Source organism: Schistocerca serialis, chromosome 10 (genome assembly GCF_023864345.2).
Source record: "Schistocerca serialis cubense isolate TAMUIC-IGC-003099 chromosome 10, iqSchSeri2.2, whole genome shotgun sequence".
Taxonomy (NCBI): Eukaryota; Metazoa; Arthropoda; class Insecta; order Orthoptera; family Acrididae; genus Schistocerca; species Schistocerca serialis.
In genome coordinates, this window is record NC_064647.1 from 85287758 (window position 1) to 85313485 (window position 25728).

Sequence of the window (25728 nt, forward strand, 5' to 3'; positions counted from 1 at the left end):
CTCTAAAAGCTGTGTCTGCGAGCCTCTGGCAGGTTAGTTGTGTACTCTTGCGGTCTGCCGTGAGCGTCCAAAACAATTTCATCTCTCGACAGAGTCATACACCCTCTTGAAATTCGCAAAGGTGGCCTACGTGTCGGCACTTCGGCGTATCCTTAATGTTGTCTTCTGACGCCAAATCTGCTCAGCAGACGATCTGCCTTTGGGATCTTGCCCACTTCTCGCTTATAGGGTGCCTAAAGGATGCTGCGTTCTCGGAATGCTAAACACCATTTGAAGCAAAGTCACATTAATAGTTTTTATTAAAAATAAGACGAACGACAATACTTGACTTGTCTACAACAAGTGTCGCAGGCGATGGGCGACATACAAACAGTAATGTTCTTCTCTATAGACAATGTCCAAACAAACAATGGATATGGAGAGCTATCTTAGCATTCTCTGCTAGGCCGCGTCTAGTTGTGTGCGAATACTGTCCCGATACTGAGCGGCCGAGGCTGTTTTTTTTCTTTATTGTAATTTCAAAACCTTTACAGAAAGGTAGGCCGGCAGCGGCCTATCTATGCCGCTCTTCGGCCACTGAAAAAACGTACAGATAACAGGAAGACATATAAACAAAGATACATGGAGGATAAAAACAGAAGACATACCTATTAAAATAAATGAAGGCGTTCACGGACACACTGTTTGTATAAAAAGGTTCAGCTCTGTACACAACGGAGACACAGAGTTTCATACGTGAACGGAGCAGCACTGAAGGAGACACAGAGGGTAACTGATGGGAAGACAAACACTAGCACAGTGGCGACGATCTCCGGCGCACTAAAAACACACTGTGCACACGAAGAGGGAAGAGGTGAGGGTAGGAGGGGGGGGGGGCTGGGATGCCAGTGGGAGACATACTAAACATACTGTGCACACGAAGAGGGAAGAGGTGAGGGTAGGAGGGAGGGGGGGGGGGCTAGGATGCCAGTGGGAGACATACTAAACATACTGTGCACACGAAGAGGGAAGAGGTGAGGGTAGGAGGGAGGGGGGGGGGGCTAGGATGCCAGTGGGAGACATACTAAACATACTGTGCACACGAAGAGGGAAGAGGTGAGGGTAGGAGGGAGGGGGGGGGGCTAGGATGCCAGTGGGAGACATACTAAACATACTGTGCACACGAAGAGGGAAGAGGTGAGGGTAGGAGGGGGGGGGGGGGGGCTAGGATGCCAGTGGGAGACATACTAAACATACTGTGCACACGAAGAGGGAAGAGGTGAGGGTAGGAGGGGGGGGGGCTAGGATGCCAGTGGGAGACATACTAAACATACTGTGCACACGAAGAGGGAAGAGGTGAGGGTAGGAGGGGGGGGGGGGGGCTAGGATGCCAGTGGGAGACATACTAAACATACTGTGCACACGAAGAGGGAAGAGGTGAGGGTAGGAGGGGGGGGGGGCTGGGATGCCAGTGGGAGACATACTAAACATACTGTGCACACGAAGAGGGAAGAGGTGAGGGTAGGAGGGGGGGGGGGCTGGGATGCCAGTGGGAGACATACTAAACATACTGTGCACACGAAGAGGGAAGAGGTGAGGGTAGGAGGGAGGGGGGGGGCTAGGATGCCAGTGGGAGACATACTAAACATACTGTGCACACGAAGAGGGAAGAGGTGAGGGTAGGAGGGAGGGGGGGGGGGCTAGGATGCCAGTGGGAGACATACTAAACATACTGTGCACACGAAGAGGGAAGAGGTGAGGGTAGGAGGGAGGGGGGGGGGCTAGGATGCCAGTGGGAGACATACTAAACATGCTGTGCACACGAAGAGGGAAGAGGTGAGGGTAGGAGGGAGGGGGGGGGGCTAAGATGCCAGTGGGAGATGGTTTGGATAGCGTGGACAGCAATGTGCGGCTGTTTGCTGATGATGCTGTGGTGCACGGGAAGGTGTCGTCGTTGAGTGACTGTAGGAGGATACAAGATGACTTGGACAGGATTTGTGATTGGTGTAAAGAATGGCAGCTAACTCTAAATATAGATAATTGTAAATTTATGCAGATGAATAGGAAAAAGAATCCCATAATGTTTGAATACTCCATTAGTAGTGTAGCGCTTGACACAGTAACGTCGATTAAATATTTGGGCGTAACATTGCAGAGCGATATGAAGTGGGACAAGCATGTATTGGCAGTTGTGGGGAAGGTGGATAGTCGTCCTCGGTTCGTTGGTAGAATTTTGGGAAGATGTGGTACATCTGTAAAGGAGACCGCTTATGAAACACTAATACGACCTATTCTTGAGTACTGCTCGAGCGTTTGGGATCCCTATCAGGTCGGATTGAGGGAGGACATAGAAGCAATTCAGAGGCGGGCTGCTAGATTTGTTATTGGTAGGTTCGATCATCACGCGAGTGTTACGGAAATGCTTCTAGAACTCGGGTAGGAGTCTCTAGAGGAAAGGAGGCGTTCTTTTCGTGAATCGCTAGTGAGGAAATTTAGAGAACCAGCATTTGAGGCTGATTGCAGTACAATTTTACTGCCGCCAACTTACATTTCGCATAAAGACCACAAAGATAAGATAAGACAGATTAGGGCTCGTACAGAGGCATATAAGCATTTTTCCCTCGTTCTGTTTGGGAGTGGAACAGGGAGAGAAGATGCTAGTTGTGGTACGAGGTACCCTCCGCCACGCACAGTATGGTGGATTTCGGAGTATGTATGTAGATGTAGATGTAGAGGAGGAGGGGGAGAGAGTAGGGGTGTGTGTGGAAGCCCAGGGAGTGGGGGAGGGGAGGGAAGAAGGAGGGGGGAGGGCGTGAGGAGGGAGACGGGGGAAAGAGGGTGCCCTGGAGGAAAAACACAGGTGGAGGAATGGGATGATTAAATCTGGTAGACAGAGGGGACAAAGGCATCATGCGGGAGTGGAAGCTGGCGGAAGCCACCTCGGGCGAGGGTACGGAGTGTGTTATGACGGAGAGCAGGTGGGATGCAGGTGTACAGGCACGGCAGCGGACAGGGTCAGGGAAGTATGGGAGAGGTGAGGTTCAAATGGTTCAAATGGCTCTGAGCACTATGGGACTTAACGTCTATGGTCATCAGTCCCCTAGAACTTAGAACTACTTAAACCTAACTAACCTAAGGACATCACACAACACCCAGTCATCACGAGGCAGAGAAAATCCCTGACCCCGCCGGGAATAGAGGTGAGGGGTATCAAGTTTACGGAAGGTATAAATGATCCTTATTCGTTCGAGGAAGAGGAGGAGCTGTGGGAAAGCAATTAAGTCGTAGAGGATCTGTGTGGGGGAAGGGAGGCGGAGGCAATAAGCGAGGCAGAGTGTGTGGCATTCCAGGATTTGAAGGGACTCGTAGGAGGTAGGAGGGGCGGAGATCCAGGCGGGCGTAACAGAGGATGGGACGGATAAGTGATTTATAGGTGTGGAGGATGGTGGAGGGGTTCAGACCCCATGTGCGGCCAGAAAGGAGATCGAGGAGGCGGAGTCGGGAGCGTGTGTTGGCTCGGATCGTCCGGAGATGGGGGGTCCGGGAGAGGTGACGGTCAAGGGTGACGCCAAGGGCCATGAGGGTGGGGGTGAGGGCGATAGGATGGCCATAGATGGTGAGATAAAACTCGAGGAGGCGGAAGGAAGGGGTGGTTTTGCCTACAATGATCGCCTGGGGTTTGGAAGGATTGTCCTCGAGCAGCCACTGGTTACACCAAGTGGTGAACCGGCCAAGATGGGGTTGGAAAAGGTTGCAGGGTGGGGGCGAGGGCAAGGAAGGCGGTGTCATCGGCGTATCGGAGAAGGTGTAAGGGGGGCGAAGGCGGTGGCATGTCCCCCCTTCCAACAGCCGTGTACCGCAAGTCTCTAGAGCAATGGAAGGTTCCAAATGATTGGAAAAGAGCACAGGTAGTCCCAGTCTTCAAGAAGGGAAGTCAAGCAGATGCTCAAAACTATAGACCTATATCTCTGACGTCGATCTGTTGTAGAATTTTAGAACATGTTTTTCCCTCGCGTATCATGTCGTTTCTGGAAACCCAGAATCTACTCTGTAGGAATCAACATGGATTCCGGAAACAGAGATCGTGTCAGACCCAACTCGCTTTATTTGTTCATGAGACCCAGAAAATATTAGATACAGGCTCCCAGGTAGACGCCATTTTCCTTGACTTCCGGAAGGCGTTCAATACAGTTCCGCACTGTCGCGTGATAAACAAAGTAAGAGCCTACGGAATAGCAGACCAGCTGTGTGGCTGGATTGAAGAGTTTTTAGCAAACAGAACACAGCATGTTGTTATCAATGGGGAGACGTCTACAGGCGTTAAAGTAACCTCTGGCGTGCGACAGGGGAGTGTTACGGGACCATTGCTTTTCACAATATATATAAATGACCTAGTAGATAGTGTCGGAAGTTCCATGCGGCTTTTCGCGGATGATGCTGTAGTATTCAGAGAAGTTGCAGGATTAGAAAATTGTAGCAAAATGCAGGAAGATCTGCAGCGGATAGGCACTTGGTGCAGGGAGTGGCAACTGATCCTTAACATAGACAAACGTAATGTATTGCGAATACATAGAAAGAAGGATCCTTTATTGTATGATATGATAGCGGAACAAACACTGGTAGCAGTTACTTCCGTAAAATATCTGGGAGTATGCGTGCGGAACGATTTGCAGTGGAATGATCATATAAAATTAATTGTTGGTAAGGCGGGTACCAGGTTGAGATTCATTGGGAGAGTCCTTAGAAAATGTAGTCCATCAACGAAGGAGGTGGCTTACAAAACACTCGTTCGACCTATACTTGAGTATTGCTCATCAGTGTGGGATCCGTACCAGATCGGGTTGACGGAGGAAATAGAGAATATCCAAAGAAGAGCGGCGCGTTACGTCACAGGGTTATTTGGTAAGCTTGATAGCGTTACGGAGATGTTTAGCAAACTCAAGTGGCAGACTCTTCAAAAGAGGCGCTCTGCATCGCGGTGTAGCTTGCTGTCCAGGTTTCGAGAGGGTGCGTTTCTGGATGAGGTATCGAATATATTGCTTCCCCCTACTTATACCTCCCGTGGAGATCACGAATGTAAAATTAGAGAGATTCGAGCGCGCACGGAGGCTTTCAGACAGTCGTTCTTCCCGCGAACCATACGCGACTGGAACAGAAAAGGGAGGTAATGAGAGTTGCACGTAAAGTGCCCTCCTCCACACACTGTTGGGTGGCTTGCGGAGTATAAATGTAGATGTAGATGTAAAGAAGGTAGAGAAGAGGGGAGAGGACGCGAACTTGGGGCACACCGGCGGAGGGGTAGAAGGTGTAGGAATCTGTGTTTTGGATGGTGAAATAGGAAGGACGGTGAGAGATGAAGGAGGCGATCGGACGGACGTAGTTAATAGGAAGGGCGAAGGTTTGGAGCTGAATAGGAGACTGGCATGCCGTACACGGCCATAGGCGCACTTAAGGTCGAGCCGAGGCTGGCAGGAGCGGCGGTTGTATTCACTTCTTGCAGGTGTCGCTCCTGTCGTGGTGCGGTCCTAATCAGCACACCATTGGCCGACGTCGTTTCGCCGCCTTCTCTTCTCTTGCGTTCTTAATCTTCGTTTGTGGTTACGCCAGAACGCTGCTTTTCGTAAAGCGTGCTTGATATGCACGTCAGATGATCAGTTGGTTCTTCAGCTCTCTTTAAGAGAGCTTTGCATAGAACCTCGTATATGACTGGCAGAAGAGGCCGGTCTCTGCAGTCGTTGGCGTCCGCTCCGTCGCCCTTTTTTATGCAACAGTGTAAGACGTGTATGTTTCTATTGTCTATTGTCAAATCACAATTTATGAAAGATGTTTATATTTTATTAATAGGATTAAGTAGGAATAATTAATATTTCTCATGTTGGAAATAATTGTGGTAGCAGGGAATGTCTGCACCAAAGTGTTGTTGTCAAGAGAGACCGCAAATTGATATAATTTTAAAAAGGGCGGGAGAGGCCGCGTATGGATACATTTTAAGAAAAGAGCGGGAAAGACCGCACATTGATACATTTTGTAATGGTAGCAGGGACTGTCTGCACCAGAAAGCATTGTTGGCAGGAGAGACCGCACTTTAGCGTTCGTAGGAAGTCAGTAGTAAGCGAGATGTGAAGAGAGTTGGTAGCAGGTCTGAAGCGAGAGGCTGAGAGAAGCGGTGTGCCTGCCAGCCATCAGCTATGATTTACAAGAGATTATAAACGGATGTACAGAGACATCAATTAACTATTAGCATAAGAGGAACTAATATTATTGAATTATTTTCTTTGCGAAACTTGAGACTATTGAAGGTATGTTTGCGCAATGCTAGTTGTAAGATTATTGTAAAAAGTAAGTCCCATTTGAATGTTTGTAAAATAATTTCATTACCAACAGTAAATATTTGAAGCGTTTTCAGAATATAATTAATTTTTGCCAGCAATGTTGCATTACTGATTATAATCCATCCCAAAAACAATCAACGTAAAACTTTGCAAAAATTTTATTGTTGTCAAGAAAAACTGTAACAATGAATTACGTAACTTCAGTGAAATTAATTAAAGAATAACGTCAGCTTTGCTAATAAAGAATAACGTCAGCTATGGTAATAAATACAGCCACTTATTATGACAGCCCACTAGCAGTTAATAGAGTATAGTAAAACAGAGTAAGTATATTCATGTCGCAGTTCGATGTAACAGTCAGATGGCGATCCAGTAACAGTAAAAAAAGGTAAGGAGCAGTTTTGGGTTATTGCAGATAACGACTGAGGGCCACGACGGCGACACATTCTATGTTTCGTCGAAATAATCAGAAAATCAGTTTTAATAAGCAGCATTTAAATTTATATGCGAAGATTGAGAAAGAGAATAAATTTCAAAGGGAAGATTTCATTTTTTATTATTAAGCAAGAGATAGAAATCCTAAGGGTAGGTTACATAGGTTATTGTAAAAGGGAAGGTTATCATTAACAAAAGAGGTATAGAGGAGACGGGAAGGTTTCAACAGATGTGTAAAAGCTTTCTTCCAGTCGCCAGGGTTCGCTTCAGTTTTCCACATTTCCGCTAAAAGTGCATGAATTCTTCTAATGAGCTCATCTCCTCCTGCTTTAAACATTTCTGCATTTATGCATTTTGTTATTTCTGAGTGCTGAATAATCTCTCTTGTTTCTTGAATTGGTGGGGGGATGAGACTTTGGATTTAGTGAAGGTTTTTCAAAGTGCTATCTTTCCACTGACGGATCACAGATCAGTAAATTTTGAAAGTAATTAGCAACTATCCTGCATTTCCACCAATTTGATGGAAACAAATTGTTTGTGGTTATTCTGTTTTATAGCATTTACTGTTGTGGTGAAGACGGACCATCAAGGAAGCGTTTTTAGACAACATGTGATTTCCCGTGTTGGAATGTTTAATGGCACGGGAGTAATGTTAGTGTTTCTTTTCGTACTGTGGACACTGTGTTTTACTGAAACCGTTGGTAATAATACAGAAAGATTGACACAGGTTTGTGCTGTACAGTTTCTCAATAACTACAATAACTTTGTGACGAGGTTCCGCAGACAGTGCGTCCCCCATAGCAAAATACTCATGAGCTATCCCTGAACCACCTCTGAAAGTCTGTCGGTGGCAGTTCTGGTTCACCCTGCATGACCCGTCAGTCCAAAAAGGATACGCTGCTAAGACACTAATACACAGTTCGATTAGCCTTCTTTTCGTGACAACAGTGTGTTGCGGATTTTCGCCATGCCTCTTAGACGATTACGAAATTTCAGCGCCTGTATGGGTAGAAGTGCGACTAAATGTTCCTGCGGACATGGATGCATGTCTGAAGAAACATTGCATCGTATTTCTAAATAAAACAGACACAGCTATTCCGGCTTTATTCGCCAACGGAAAGCTCTCGACTCTCAATGACTGTGTCCTTCCTGGACGGGAATATACGTGACGTACAAGTGCAGGTAGTGACACATGGACGACGAAATATGGGAGTTTGTATCTGGACGTGATTCGTGCACGGATAGCCGAAGCGGTTAAGGCGACCGCTCACCTAAAGCGGGAAATCCGGTTTCGAGTCCCGGTCCGGCACGAATGTTCAACGGTGTGTAAAATGACAGATTTGTTTATAAATAACTTTTCTGCTATCAGTCACGGGGTTTCGTTTATTTATACATTACACGACACCTTTCGGGAAATGATTCCCATTTGCAAGAGCGTTTTCCTCTGTGTACTATGCCGTTTTTCCGTAATGTGAGGTTCTGCATTGTTCTGTTACCATAATGCAATATATAAAAACGCTCAATTTTTAGTTGATTTTCGATCTTTATGTTTAGTCAGTGGCGACATTTGAAGGCACTTGTACTTACAATTTCTTGTGGTCCATTTGTGCAGAGTCTCACTCATATTAAACGTCTCATACAATTTTCCGTGCACAGTACACATCGATAATAGAAAACAGTTACAATCATGTTTTTAGATATAGTCAACAGAGATAATGCTATAGACGTTCCACAGAGAGTGATGTAATTTGGTACAGAGGATATTTTCTTACCACTCTGGACAATAATTTGCTTACAGCTATTTACAATGATGGTTATTTTTAAGGGTTGCTAACTTCATTTAAATATACTTTCGAAGCATCTGAAGAAATTCGCTTTCAGTTTTTCTTTTAATATTTCACTCTCATATTTGCTGTAATGCGAATGTATTTCCAATTCTCCTTAACAGATTCATTTTATGGCTTTGACTTAGTCCGTGGAGTACTCTGATATTTTGCTCTATTTTTCGAAATAGGTTTCCTGTATTGTGTATGAGTGTGGCTATTGCTGATGTTGTGTTTCTGTTGTGTGTGTACACCTGGTGTTCAAATCTCGACCTGTTTGTCCTAGGTAGAACATGAAGCATTTCTGACACGTCACTTCGTATATTCCCGAGTCTGAGTATGGGTAATGGCTACGCTATATGTTATACACTCGTATTAGTTTCTGTTGTAGTTTATTAGATTTAGGAAACCAAGTTTTTAACTTTGTGGTTTTTAAAAATATTGCAGTTTCCCTGACATATTGCCGATGTAGGGCATGCTAGATATACATTTGTTTTTGTCTTTATATTCTGCGGTTTGGTTTGCGTCTCGTCTTTTCTTCCCTTTGGCTAGCACTGTATCCATTATCGAAGCGGCATAAGCATGTGTTTCACTATGTTTAGTTCTGTTGCATGTTTTCTTGGTTCAAAGGTTATTTAGTTGCCCTATGTAGTACTGCCGTGTATGGTACCTGTCTGCCCATTCACTAACGAAAAAGGCAAACATTAAAATTGTCTAGGCGCTACAGTCTGGAACCGCGCGACCGCTACGATCGCAGGTTCGAATCCTGCCTCGGGCATGGATGTGTGTGATGTCCTTAGATTGATTAGGTTTAAGTAGTTCTAAGATCTAGGGGACTGATGACCAAAGAAGTTAAGTCCCATAGTGCTCAGAGCCATTTGAACCATTAAAACTGGACGATGACAGTCTCGCGAATTTGCGCTCCGTTTTAAGATAAACTCGAATTTCATACATCTCAATGTTTGTGACGTCTTCATGCTGTAAGTAAAACATGTAGCCAATAGAGTTGATATTAAAGAAGTAATTAATTAAAACGTCACGCCTGATGTTGAACTTTTAATGAAAGAAAAGCGTTAAACTTTTTTCCTTTCATTATTTTGTGTGGCGAGCCAACAACGAACAGTTTCGAAAAGCCTTTGAAATTATGTGTAAAAATTGTTGGGAGTCATTAAGTGCTGTCATTCTCAGCCGGCCGCGGTAGTCTCGCGGTTCTAGGCGCTCAGTCCGGAACCGCGCGACTGCTACGGTCGCAGGTTCGAATCCTGCCTCGGGCATGGATGTGTGTGATGTCCTTAGGTTAGTTAGGTTTAAGTAGTTCTAAGTTCTAGAGGACTGATGACCACAGATGTTAAGTCCCATAGTGCTCAGAGCCAATTGAACCATTTTTTTGTCATTCTCAAATACTGGACGATATAGTCTGGGTAATTTGCTCACTCTGAGTTATGCTCCATCGAGATAGATGCACAGTTCCTAACTTTAATCGTTTTTGAAAACGTTTCTGGAGACAGCCAGCTATCAAAATAGAATATCTGAAATTAATTGCAAAACAGTCTAGATCGCAAAAGCACGTTTATCACAAGCTGATCGGTTTCGATCATCACATGATCATCTTCAGACGTCCAAAACCTTATTGATGTACAATGGCTGTACATGGAGCAGGAACTGCTGAAACTGCGGTTAAAGCAGTTGATTATCGTCACTCAGCCATTGCCCATGACTACAGTTTTGAAGGTCTGAAGATGATTATGTGATGATCGTAACCGGTCACCTTGTTATAAACGTGCCTTTGCGATCTAGACTGTTTTCTAACTTTAATTTCTGACTTTAATGCTTGACTTACTGCAGTAAAATTTCAACGTAACATTATGCCTCTTAATGAGCAGATTAAATTTTTAAATTCGGTAGATAATTACGTGTAACACTGAAAGTTAATTGTTCTTGCTAACGGATCTTGATAGATACACAACATGCAACTGGGATCCTCTGATAGACATTTAATAATACAGAGAGACCAACGTTGTTTCCGTAAAAGAAAAGAGCATCAGAGGTCGTAGCAGGCGCCGAGAGTCAAACTCAGCTACAAATAATTACGCAAGGCCAAAAATATTACACAGTCTGGTTATAGCTCAAGTAGCGAGTACGTACAACATCGCAACTCTCAACACCTGAAATAGACGACTCACTCGGTCGTCGAAATTTTGTGCATAAAATGGAAGCAACAACTCGACTGAACAGCCAGAAGCACATTTTTATGTACGGTGTTGTCGCGTCGAGAGTCAAACTGCTGCACGACTTTTATAAACAAAGGAACGAAGTACAGGTAGAGCTCACGTTTTTGGAGTGGAAAGCTTGATACGTGGCGCGAACAGCGGGCAGGGGCGTTGCCAGGGGTCGATGTCCGGGAGTTGGTATCGACCCCAGGTGGTATCGACCCTAGCCTCCGGCAGGTAGGGGGCGCGACCTGATCCGGCGGCAAAGCCGACTGGGAGCAATTAGGGCAGCGAGCCGAGCTGGTCAGGCGCTCGGACCGTGATTAATCGCTGGCCTTGGGGGGAACCGCTATTTCTAGCTGCTGAGGGCTTCTCATGTCCCCCGGAAGAGCCCGTCAGGCCTGTAGCTCAAATGACCACACATAGACACACACCATACGTCTTCTACATGCAGGGTGTGTCAAATCTGTAGGGCCAAATTTAAGTAGGTAATAGTTGGTCCACAACCGATTATGTAGGGGTAGGGAACCAATGGTCAGAACTGCATATTATTATGTCACGGATATACTGAGGGTGCACCACATAACATCAGTGTAACTCATAGTAACTGTTGCAATGGCGCATGCAGTTCTGCCACACTCTCATAGGAATCCCATGTGGCTGTTGTACACTAGAACAGGCAGTGAGTGATAAACAGCATACACCCCTGACTGGGTGTCTGCTGTACACTAAAACAGGCAGCAGGTGATAAACAGCATACACCCTTGACCAGGTGTCTGTATTACACTAGATGAGGCAGAGGGTGATAAACAGCATACACCCCTGACTGGGTGTCTGCTGTACATTAAAACAGGCAGTGGGTGATAAACAGCATACACCCCTGACTGGGTGTCTGTTGGACACTAGAACAGGCAGCAGGTGATAAACAGCATACACCCTTGACCAGGTGTCTGTATTACACTAGATGAGGCAGAGGGTGGTAAACAGCATACATCCCTGACTGGGTGTCTGTTGTACACTTTATCAGGCAGTGGGTGATAAACAGCAGCCAGCCGGGTGGCCGAGCGGTTCTAGGCACTACAGCCTGGAACAGTGTAACCACTACGGTCGCAGGTTCGAATCCTGCCTCGGGCATGGATATGTGTGATGTCCTTTTGTTAGTTAGGTTTAAGTAGTTCTAAGTTCTAGGGGACTGATGACCTCAGAAGTTAAGTCCCATAGTTCTCAGAGCCATTTGAACCATTTGATAAACAGCATACACCCCTGACTGGGTGTCTGTTGTACACTAGATCAGGCGGAGGGTGATAACTCCCCTGACTGGGTGTCTGTTGTGCACTAGATCAGGCAGAGGGTGATAAACAGCATACACCCCTGACTGGGTGTCTGTTGCACACTAGAACAGGCAGTGGGTGATAAACAGCATGCACCCCTGAATGGGTTTCTGTTGTACACTAGATCAAGCAGAGGGTGATAAACAGCATACACCCCTGACTGAGTGTCTGTTGTACACTAGAACAGGCAGTGGGTGATAAACAGCATACACTCTTCGCCAGATGTCTGTATTACACTAGATCAGGCAGAGGGTGATAAACAGCATACATCCCTGACTGGGTGTCTGTTGTATACTGGAACAGGCAGTGGGTGCTAAACAGCATACACCCCTGACTACCAAACAGACGTACTGTACACAACGTAGCTCATAGTACGTATTCCATGTGATGACTGCATGCAGTACACTGGCATGTTAATCTGTGCTGCACGCACTCAACTATCCCTGATGTCAGTTGTCTATTACCTCAGACAGTTTGTGATATGTCCATGGTGAGGTCTCTTTCTGTGCACAGTGCATGACGTGTGGTTAAAGATGATTCATGACTGCTGTGACTCTTCAAGCTTCCCCAGCAGATACGTTGTAAATAGTTTTCATGAGATTTGGCAGACTTGCAAAAAATGTGTAGTGAAGCAGGATGTAATGCCTATAAAGCAGCACAAACGTTCAGAGAACGCTTTCCCAACTGGTTTCATCTTAAATAGAAGACGTTTTTCTTTGTGCATACCAAGTGACGAGAGAGGTTGCCCCCCCAGAGATATGTCCAAATACCAGATTTTGAGGAGATGCTGTTGGATCGTGTGGCCGAGCATGCAGCAATAAGCACCCGCCAAATTCGAAGAGTACAGCTGGAGAGCGCTGGTGGAACAGGTATTACACCCCTGTCATAAAGAGCGTATGCAAACACTGGGACCAGCAGATTTTGAGCTCCGCATTTATTTTTGTCAACAAATTTTCCACAGCACTGCCAGAGTGCTGAACTTTGTATTGTTCACAAATGAGGCTATATTCACCAGTGACAGTGCGTCCAACACACGGTTGGTTGGTTGATTTGGGGGAGGGGGTCAAACAGCGAGGTCATTGGTCCCATCACAGTAGGGAAGGATGGCGAAAGAAGTCGGTTGTGCCCTTTCAAAGAAACCAACCTGGCATTTGCCTAAAGCGATTTAGTGAAATCACGGAAAACCTGAATCAGGATGGCCGGATGTGGGTTTGAACTGTCATCCTCCCGAATCTGAGTCCAGTGAGGTAGCCACTGCGCCACCTCACTCAGTCTCAACACTTGCAACAGTCTGGTCTGGAATGAGGACAGTCCTCACGCCAGGCACATTGGTGTTCATCTGTATTTTGGATGGAGGAAGTTGGTAATTCGATGACCTTGAAAAGTAGATGAAACTAGGTAGTTGAATGTGTAGCAAACCCCTTTTCATACCTATATGATAATAAATGATAATAAATAATAATAAATGATAATAAATAATAATAAATGATAATAAATAATAATGACAAGCGCGCCATTATCGTATAGGAATTCAAACTTCCCGCCATTTTTTCTTCAGGAGACTTAGGTTAGTGGATGTAGCCCAATTGACCTATTTTCCCGCCAAAATTCAAACTTCCCGCCATTTTTTCTCGAGGGTTAGGTTAGTGGATGTAGCCCAATTGGCCTATGTTCCCGCCAAAATCCGCCACCTTGGATGACGTCATGCGCTGTTGCCAAGTCTACAGGCTGCCATCTTGGCTGACGTAATCGCCGCCACCTTGAATAAATTGGGCAACAATGGAGAGTGGGGTGACACGAACCTTGTCCCACTACTTACAGTCAGTTGTGGGCCCACTATCATCTGTTTCAATTTCATCCAAAAGGTTTGAGACACCCTGTATAAATTATCCGATCAAAAGTATGACGACACCTACATGTAATGCGTAGCTGACCTCCAGATGTCACGAAAGGCTGATATGCCTGTATAAGAAGAGCGGGGAGTAGTGTTGTCAGTAGAGTGTCAGTAACAGCAGAAAGGGCCGCTCAGGAGAGTTAGAGACTTCACCATGGACCAGTCACCAGAGTAACGTGCGCCTGTTACAGGAACATAGAGCGTATTCCGAGCTCACACTTTGTGACGTTACAGGTGGAAAATTCGCTTCTGGCAGACAGCCAGGAGAAGCTACTCGTGTGAGACGCAGCTCACTTTATTCGTACACGGCATCTTGCAAACAATAGACACATGTCACAGGTAGAATCGATAATATATATATATATATATATATATATATATATATATATATATATATATATATATATGTGCAGATATATGAAGTCTTCACGGGATGTCAGCAGAGTAGCATCGTCGTCTCGTAGCAATATTTCGATGGAATGCGTCTCCATCAACTTCAGGCGAAGTGTCGGGATATCGTCGATCTCGGGCTTATAACTCTGCTGGACCGCTCTCCGCTTCCCGCGGCCGGCCAATCACGCGCCCGCGGAATCGCCTGATGCGCCTGGATCGGCCGGTGGTGGGTGGTGGGGGGGACGCGTGCGCGGGGTTCGAGTCCCGGCGTCCGTCTCTTTCTGCTCCATCCGCGGCCTTTGGTGGAACGGAACATTCTTCTCTGATTTTCCTGATTGGAGGCTCCCAGGCTGTGCTGAGATGGTAGCCACTGTCGCGGTTGATTAGGTTGTCATGTAACCGTATTTCTATGGACTCTTTGATTACTGAGTCCCAAAATCCGTTTGTACTGCATATTTTCTTTGTGTCCTCGAAATCGAAGGTGTGCTTCTCGTCAATACTATGTTCCGCCACAGTAGATTTGTTGGTCTGGTCTGACCCAAGCGTACATGCCTAATGTGTTCAGTGCGGCGCTGTGAGATGCGTCTGTCCTATATATTGCATCCCACATTCTCATCCGATCTTCTACACACCTGGTGCCGTCAGACCTAGTGGATCCTTGGTTGAACCGAGAAGGTCTTTGATTTTTCCTGCTGCGCGTGTACAAGATCGGATGCGAATGTGGGATGCAATATATAGGACAGACGCATCTCACAGCGCCGCACTGAACACATTAGGCAAGTACGCTTGGGTCAGACCAACAAATCTGCTGTGGCAGAACATAGTATTGACGAGAAGCACACCTTCGATTTCGAGGACACAAAGAAAATATGCAGTACAAACGGATTTTGGGACTCAGTAATCAAAGAGTCCATAGAAATACGGTTACACGACAACCTGATCAACCGCGACAGTGGCTACCATCTCAGCACAGCCTGGGAGCCTCCAATCAGGAAAATCAGAGAAGGACGTTCCGTTCCACCGAGGGCCGCGGACGGAACAGACAGAGACGGACCCCGGGACTCGAACCCCGCGCACGCGTCCCCACCACCACCCACCACCGGCCGATCCAGGCGCATCAGGCGATTCCGCGGGCGCGTGATTAGCCGGCCGCGGGAAGCGGAGAGCGGTCCAGCAGAGATATAAGCCCGCGACCGACGATGTCCCGGCACTTCGCCTGAAGATGATGGAGACGCATTCCATCGAAACGTTGCTACTAGACGACGACGCTATTCGGCTGACAACCCGTGCAGACTTCATATATGAAATTCGCCGAGAAAGCCTGCACTCGCATATATGTGCAGTTATTTGTGTTGTGGCGTAACAAGACAGCCACGCCACGGAAGTAGCCGAAAGGCACGCGTTTAGTTCACGCAGGCAAGAGATAGGTCTGTAACAGGATACGTAATGAATGCTATAAAGAAAAGTAAGTAGCTTCTGGAATACTTAACTTTAATCCATCCTTGGTACATCGCTATTGACGATATAAGTGAGACTCCATAGATACATGCAATGTTACTAATGGCGCCTTGCTAGGTCGTAGCCATTGACTTAGCTGAAGGCTATTCTAACTATCTGCTCTGCAAATGAGCGAGGCTTCGTCAGTGTGCATCGCTAGCTACGTCATCCGTACAACTGGGGCGAGTGCTAGTCCGTATCTCGAGACCTGCCTTGTGGTGGCGCTCGGTCTGCGATCACACAGTGGCGACACGCGGGTCCGACATGTACTAATGGACCGCGGCCGATTTAAAGCTACCACCTAGCAAGTGTGGTGTCTGGCGGTGACTCCACAATTTGACTGTATCGATGAATACTTGACTAATAGAATTCAATGCGTACGTTATACTGGACAGAGAGTGTTATCTACTAACGGAAGTACCACTCATTGCGCCACAAGTGTGTCTGGACCGCTAATGCTCTAAACCAGGGTGGGCACGAAATCTTAATTTTCAAATTCGAGTTTTTTTCAGGTTTTCCAGGTTATAATGACGATTTTACAGATTGTCACATAACTTACTTCTACCTAAATGTGGTTAGCAAACACATTGTGCTAGAAATAACAAGTAACATCCTTTTAAAATATATGTCATACAAACTGAACCATGTCGTGTTATGATGTACGCACAGCCTACAGTGCAATTGACTAAGTCGAGTTTGAACAGTTACAGAATACTGCTCATTATAATGTGACACGGTTGTATCCGAATTGCATTCATTTATACAACATTGTCTGTTCGTTTAAGCTAGAATTCTGATGATCATCTCATGGTTTAAACAGTCAGTGCGTGACAGAAGCGATAAAGGGCGGACGCACTAAAATACACAGTCATTTCTCATGAACTAATGACTGTAGAATGTTGCATTTAATCTTGAAAGAATACATGAAGTTTCATCTAGAAATTTCTCCTTGAAGTTTTTCGAGGCAACAATAACCTAAAATTGATTCCTTTACCATAAAAGTGTCATTGTATAATTCCATAACCAATATTTCGCAACAAATCGTATGTTACCAGAAAAACGTCATTGTATAATTCCATAACCAATATTTAGCAACAAATCGTATGCTACACATACTGTTTTTCTCAATTTGTCTACACGTCTACACTACGCAACATGAAGTGACAGACAAGTGCCAGGCAATTTCTGAGGAAACGTTCTGACGAGCCATGAATTGTTACGTGAGATACAGCAGTTTAAATATTCATCAACAAAGCAGAATTCTGTCAAGATAAGCGATTAAGTGATGTCTGATGCATACACTACATGTTTGGCTTGGACCGGCGCTGCTGTAACATGCTTACTAAGGTAACACACGCACGCACACACACACACACACACACACACACACACACACACACACACACACACACACAGAGAGAGAGAGATAGAGAGAGAGAGAGAGAGAGAGAGAGAGAGAAAGAGAGAGATAGAGATAGAGAGAGAGATGCCTGACAATTTATTTCCAAAATAATATTTGAAAACCTACTCCACTTTGTATGATATACTGTACTTTCAGGAAATGAATAACTATTTCTTTCTTTCACTTTTGCCGTTTATATTTTTTCCGATGATGATTTCAGAACATCCGTGTAGTCAAACACGTTTTTGCCCTGTAAAACTCTAGCACCACATCAACGAATTTTAATGCCTCAGTGTGCGTAATAATACGTGGGCCTCGAACGGCGAATGTTGAAAGTTTAAGCGTTCTGGAATTCATGACAGATGAAAGAAAACCATTTCAGGAACAACAGACGTGTAGGATTCGGCCTTACAGAGTGCCCGGCAAACAACACATGCGTTACCGGTACATGCTCAATGGCGCATTTTAAACGGAAACATTAATTTGTTCTAATTAAGGTGCATTTTTTTTGTTCTTCCAGTTCTAAAAAGACACTGAAATATACACAGATGATCTGCAAACCACATAACTGCGAGTTATTTTATACTTGTGTAACTTTATTTATATTGTTTTCTTTTTATCAGATTCAATAATATTTTATGAAATCACTTAACATATATACACATCTACCTATATTTCACGAACATTAACAAATTCTGCTTTTGGCTCTATAAATAACAAGTTTTACTAACAAATAACTTGGAACATTTATAAAGTATTGTAATTTACACTGCATTATGAATACTATGATCAAAAACCAAAAAAAATTTAGATGAAAACTACTTTTTCAAATGTTCAATTTCTGCCGTAGTTTTAGCTGCTTCGGCCAACATTTTTGCTTTTTAGATTTTAACATCTTAATTTCAGATTGCATTCTTTTTCTGGCAAATACCTGTTCTTGTTGTTTTTCAGTTTCACTTAGTTGCTTCTTTTTATCGTCTTTATACAATGGACTTGCATTACGCACAGACAGAATTAAACTTCTGACGATTTTGAAATTGTCAACACCGTCAACATCATGGATCGCAGCATAAATATGTCTTTGAGCAACAAGACTTTTTTCATTCTGGTTCTCAACAGTACATTCAGAATTTTTTGAAAAACCTCGTTCCACAACAGAATTTCCGGGCAAAAGTATTACAATGATTTTGAGAAAAAAATACAAAGTCATAACCTACTTTTGTGAATATTTAATCACATCCATCCAAAATTCATCCAAAAGAGTGAAACGTCTCTGTGAAGTCGTTTCATAAGACATTTGTCGAATTCGGTACAACCTATTCATTTTACTATCTGATTTTAGCTCAATTCATGAACTCTTCCAGAAAGACTGAGCACTCAAATAAGGCCTATTGATTATTATGTGTGTTTTAATGTGGGTTTCGGTTTTGTTTTGTGGGAATCGCTGAATTGGTCATCGTCTGCTGGGAGCAGACGATGTTGCTTCTCGTTCAGAGGAGAGCACAGGATGACCAACTTATGTTTCCAATACCTGAACAGAGACGTTTTCCCATCTTAGTCGACGGCTGTGTCGAAGGCTGTTTTTGTGTGTGAAGTTGGTGACGGAGAGCTACCCCTCTGGTAGCTTCCGCTGCACGGGGAGCTAGGTAATCTCTAAAGAGAAAGGGGCACTCTTCGGTGAACGCTTGGTGAGTACGGATCGTAGCTCTTAAGAGGGGTTAAAGGTGATAGGAATCAGGTTGAGTTAGGAAATCGCTATGTTTAACTGGTGAAATACTTAAGAACTTCAGCTTAACTGAAGCGTGTGAAGCGAGTTATTTTTTTAATGATTTTTGGTCTTATATTTTGTGGAAATTGTTGTTGTCTTTGTGTGTCGATTTTGTGCCACGTGTTTGGTAATCAATGACCCTTCTGGTCCACCACGGTACCGCAATAGGCTTTATTTTAACAGTTTGCTTCGTTTAATGAGCTACAATTTCTGCAAGAACATCTGTTCTTTCGTGCGCTTTCTACAAAGCAGCACAACAGTTTGAGTCAGAATGCACACGTGCTCTAGTTCGGCCGTTTACAAGCAGCAGACGCAGTTAGTATGTTAAATAATTATCGCACAGCCTTGTGTATTGGTTAAACCTCTGTCCAGAATAGTGCATGCGTAGAATTGTAATGCAAATCTCACTAAGATATTTTTATGGTATTAATGCAAAGGAGATGATAGTATAATTGTCTCCCACACCCGTCTTCTGTGTTTATTCTTGCTGTAGTTAAATTGTGCTCTGTTTCATTCACATGTAACTCTTACTTAAATATTTCGAGTCAGGCACTAGTTATGTGTAGTTAGGATGTGCAACCAAATATTTAGTTACAATAAATAATTTACGTGAAAGATAAATTCTTTGGTGTCGATCTTACCCCCTTACTCTGATTTCCATTCCTGAATTAATCAAGTTGCTTCATGCACGACATGGAGTGCTATTTATCTTGCTGCTTAAAGAAATTTGCGTACTTGTAATTAAACTATTAAAGCAATTACACTAATAATTTTCCAGCTCCGTTTTTTCTAAATGGTTAGGAAGGGCTTGGGGTGGTGGCTACCCTGAATTTCTGAATTTTTATCATTATTTGTGTGAGAGAAGCAGCTAGAAATGCGAGATAACGTATATGGCTCGATGAGCAACGTCGTAAACATAGTAATACGTTACAAGAGTTCCACTTCTTTTGAACAATCTCATTTCTTTTTTAATATGAGCATTGCAGCAAATACTGACAAATTCTTGTTTAAGACGATCTGCTTTTATGTCAGATAAACATCCACCAGAAAGGAGAATTTCAAGGCACAATGGCAATCTTTTTATGCCCATTTCTTGATTAAATGCTACTGAAGGGGCCAAACATGAAACGGCATTTGTAAGTTGATATTTCAGTGGTGATCTTCCAAGTAAATTTAGTACCATGCCAATAAAACAAGAACGCATTTCTTCCTTAAGTTTCGAGATGTCAGTCGGCATTCTGTGTAGCAAAATCTAATGAAAAGCACTGCGCGGTGATCAGATTCTTCTTATCCTTCATGCACATCTTCATGAGGAACTTGTCGTCTACCAAAATGTCTGACCTGACAACTCGCTGCCTGAAAGAGGTGGTAAAAGAACAAGAAAAGTTATTTATATCAGTCTGATAGTTTTTTGTGTGGATCACTAATGCCGACACGGCGCCCCGTCGGCAAAAGCGGCCACAGTGTTGGTCGGGAAAAAGAGGCCGAGTTGTTCACCCCAGCCAGAGATGGTCACTTTCAAAAAACCACGCGTGGATAACAGGTGAAACTGACTTCTGAACCCGTTGATATAAAAGGCAGTCATCCGCCATTCTGTCTCATTGTGACAATTTTTTGGAATTACTAAGGTATATTATTTAAAACCGTCTCTGTCCCGTTCTATTTGGCCTAGTACAAAAGTACGATTGAAAACGGACTGCTGTACCCTCTTGGAATACACAACTGGCCATTAAAATTGCTACACCACGAAGACGACGTGCTACAGACGCGAAATTTAACCGACAGGAAGAAGATGCTGTGATATGCAAATGATTAGCTTTTCAGAGCATTCACACAAGGTCGGCGCCGGTGGCGACACCTACAACGTGCTGACATAAGGAAATTTTCCAACCGATTTCTCATACACAAACAGCAGTTGACCGGCGTAGCCTGGTGAAACGTTGTTGTGATGCGTCGTGTAAGGAGGAGAAAACGTACCATCACGTTTCCGACTTTGATAAAGGTCGGATTGTAGCCTATCGCGATTGCGGTTTATCGTATCGCGACATTACTGCTCGCGCTGGTCGAGATCCAATGACTGTTGGCAGAATATGCGATCGATGGGTTCAGGAGGGTAATACAGAACGCCGAGCTGGATACCAACGGCCTCGTATCACTAGCAGTCGAGATGACAGGCATCTTATCCGCATGGCTGTAACGGATCGTGCAGTCACGTCTCGATCCCTGAGTCAATACATGGGGACGTTTGCAAGACAACAACCATCTGCACGAACAGTTCGACGACGTTTGCAGCAGCATGGACTATCAGCTCGGAGACCGTGGCTGCGGTTACCCTTGTCGCTGCAGCACAGACAGGAACGCCTGCGATGGTGTATTCAATGACGAACCTCGGTACACGAATGGCAACGGCTTGCCATGCCATTTCCACCTGGCGCCTCAGTTGGACCAGCGTTCGTGCTGGACGTGCAGACCGCGTGAGACGACGCTTCATCCAGTCCCAAACATGCTCAATGGGGGACAGATCCGGAGATCTTGCTGGCCAGGGTAGTTGACTTACACCTTCTAGAGCACGTTGGGTGGCACGGGATACATGCGGACGTGCATTGTCCTGTTGGAACAGCAAGTTCCCTTGCCGGTCTAGGAATGGTAGAACGATGGGTTCGATGACGGTTTGGATGTACCGTGCACTATTCAGTGTCCCCTCGACGATCACCAGTGGTGTACGGCCAGTGTAGGAGATCGCTCCCCACACCATGATGCCGGGTGTTGGCCCTGTGTGCCTCGGTCGTATGCAGTCCTGATTGTGGCGCTCACCTGCACGGCGCCAAACACGCATACGACCATCATTGGCACCAAGGCAGAAGCGACTCTCATCGCTGAAGACGACACGTCTCCATTCGTCCCTCCATTCACGCCTGTCGCGACACCACTGGAGGCGGGCTGCACGATATTGGGGCGTGAGCGGAAGACGGCCTAACGGTGTGCGGGACCGTAGCCCAGCTTCATGGAGACGGTTGCGAATGGTCCTCGCCGATACCCCAGGAGCAACAGTGTCCCTAATTTGCTGGGAAGTGGCGGTGCGGTCCCCTACGGCACTGCGTAGGATCCTACGGTCTTGGCGTGCATCCGTGCGTCGCTGCGGTCCGGTCCCAGGTCGACGGGCACGTGCACCTTCCGCCGACCACTGGCGACAACATCGATGTACTGTGGAGACCTCACGCCCCACGTGTTGAGCAATTCGGCGGTACGTCCACCCGGCCTCCCGCATGCCCACTATACGCCCTCGCTCAAAGTCCGTCAACTGCACATACGGTTCACGTCCACGCTGTCGCGGCATGCAACCAGTGTTAAAGACTGCGATGGAGCTCCGTATGCCACGGCAAACTGGCTGACACTGACGGCGGCGGTGCACAAATGCTGCGCAGCTAGCGCCATTCGACGGCCAACACCGCGGTTCCTGGTGTGTCCGCTGTGCCGTGCGTGTGATCATTGCTTGTACAGCCCTCTCGCAGTGTCCGGAGCAAGTATGGTGGGTCTGACACACCGGTGTCAATGTGTTCTTTTTTCCATTTCCAGGAGTGTATATAAGAACCTCGTCTTCTCGAACGTTTAGTTCGATTCCTTCAAATTATTCTGTCATTACTTCAGTTGCACATAACACGGCCACGACGTCACTTCGTTCAACAGGCAATGGCACAGCTGCTAATATTTTCGCAATAATGTTACAGGTCTTACAGCCAGTCCCAGGCACTTACACCGTTGCGTCACTAAGATGCTTCTTTATGTCTGATCCACTATTTGAGCTCAATTTCATTACAATCACTAATTCCGAAATCCAATATCAAACCACTAAACATTCCACGGGATCGTCTGGTAAACATCGCTATCCTCTTTTCATGACATCCCATCTTGGTAAAGGGACAGATATTATCTGACGGAATACGCGAGGGAGGAAAATACAGACAACTTACGTAGTGAATAATTTTGGGTACCTAAGCGGGCACTGTGACCCGTGCCATCGCAACAGGATTCCATGTTTCTTGTTCTCATTTGCAGCAATAGTTTGTAACCATATTTGTGGCCTTCTATCTGAAATTACACTACTGGATATTAAAATTGCTACACCAAGAAGAAATGCAGATGATAAACGGGTATTCATTGGACAAACATGTTATACTAGAACTGACACGTGATTACATTCTCACGCAATTTGGGTGCATAGATCCTGAGAAATCAGTACCCAGAACAACCACCTCTGGCCGTAATAACGACCTTGATACGCATGGGTATTGAGTCAAACAGAGCTTGGCTGGCGTGTACAGGTACAACTGCCCATGCAGCTCCAAGTCGACACCACAGTTCATCAAGAGTAGTGACTGGCGTATTGTGACGAGCCAGTTGCTCGGCCACCATTGACCAGAAGATTTCAATTGGTGAGAGATCTGGAGAATGTGCTGGCCATGGCAGCAGTCGAACATTTTCTGTATCCATAAAGGCTCGTACAGGACCTGCAACATGCGTTCGTGCGTTATCCTGCTGAAATGTAGGGTTTCGCAGCGATCGAGTGAAGGGTAGAGCCACGGGTCGTAACACATCTGAAATGTAACGTCCACTGTTCAAAGTGCCGTCAATGTGAACGAGAGGTGACCGAGACGTGTAACCAATGGCACCCCATACCATCACGCCGGGTGATACGCCAGTATGGCGATGACGAATACACGCTTCCAATGTGCGTTCACCGCGATGTCGCCAAACACGGATGCGACCATCATGATACTGTAAACAGAACCTGGATTCATCCGAAAAAATGACGTTTTACCATTCGTGCACCCAGGTTCGTCGTCGAGCACACAATCGCAGGCGCTCCCGTCTGTGATGCAGTGTCAAGGGTAACCGCAGCCACGGTCTCCGAGCTGATAGTCCATGCTGCTGCAAACGTCGTCGAACTGTTCGTGCAGATGGTTGTTGTCTTACAAACGTGCCCATCTGTTGACTCAGGGATCGAGACGTCGCTGCACGATCCGTTACAGCCATGCGGATAAGATGCCTGTCATCTCGACTGCTAGTGATACGAGGCAGTTGGGATCCAGCACAGCGTTCCCTGTTACCCTCCTGAACCCACTGATTCCATATTCTGCCAACAGTCATTGGATCTCGACCAACGCGAACAACAATGTCGCGATGCGATAAATCGCAATCGCGATAGGCTGCAATCCGACCTTTATCAAAGTTGGAAACGTGATGATACGCATTTCTCCTCCTTACACGAGGCATCACAACAACGTTTCACCAGGAAACGCCGGTCAAGGTGTCTCCATCGGCGCCAACCCTGTGTGAGTGCTCTGAAAAGCTAATCATTTGCATATCACAGCATCTTCTTCCTGTCGATTAAATGTCGCGACTGTAGCATGACATCTTCGTGGTGTAGCAATTTTAATGGATAGTAGTGTATATAATCGCAGAATCGATGCGCAAAGAAGTGCAGTACTATTACTATTCCATGAGCGCATAATTATGCTTTGTAATATTCTCTCTGGTGTGTTGAGAGGACTTCTAGGATCTTTTCTGTGCCAAATAGCCGCATTGAATAATTGTAATTTTGCTATCGAGATTACTGGAAGAAAGAGATTGAAAATATAGTGTATGCTAACCAAGAGAATATATACTGAGCATTTACATATAAGGCGTGTAAGGAATTTTATTATTATGTATTCTCTAATTGGACATTTGCACGGAGGTGTCGTTTCCTTGGTAATCAGAAGGGAACTTCCGATGAATTGGAAACGAACCTGCAATTATTAGATCCAAGAGCTCCATTATTTCATCGGATAATTAAACTCTATCAAAGCAAACTTTCCGCTTGATCTGATGTTTCCCGACTGACTACGCAACGCAAGAAACCAAAACATTTTATTTACACAGGATTGCAGATCGCTTCGAATCATCGAGACTGCGGAGACGGAGAGTCATCGTCCGATTCTGATTAGACAAGTAAAGCTTAATTATAACTTTCTTGAGCGACTATGATGACTGTGATATGGCTGCTTATGAATGAGATCATGAATGAAATACTAATAACTAACTTTCCTTCTCACCAGCAACCAGTAAAAACACAATATTAATTAAAATTATACCCACATGGATCCGTCTGTGGGCCCATCTTCTGGGATCTGCACCGACGGAATCGTGACGTATGACGACGACTTGCTGGTGGTAAAGTTGGCAAACTTCCAAAATTGAAGAGAAACCCAGTGCTTGGATAGCGACACGCACATATACAGATGGCAGAAGTAACGCGTGCACAAGCCATAAAAAGGCAGTGCATTGGTGCAGCTGTCATTTCTGCTCAGTTGATACGTGTGAAAAAGTTTCCAACGTGATTGTGGAAACCAGACGGGAATTAACAGACTTTCAACGCGGAATGGTATTTGGAGCTAGACTCGTGGGACATTCCATTTCGGAAATCGGTTGGCAATTCAATATTCCGAGATCCGCAGTATCAAGAGTGTACCAGGAATATCAAATTTCAGACATGCCTCTCACAACGGACAACGCAGTGGCTGATGACCTGCACTGAACGACCGAGATAAGTGGCGTTTGCATAGATTTGACAGTGATAATAGACAAGCAACAACGTATGAAATAACTGTAGAAATCAATGTGG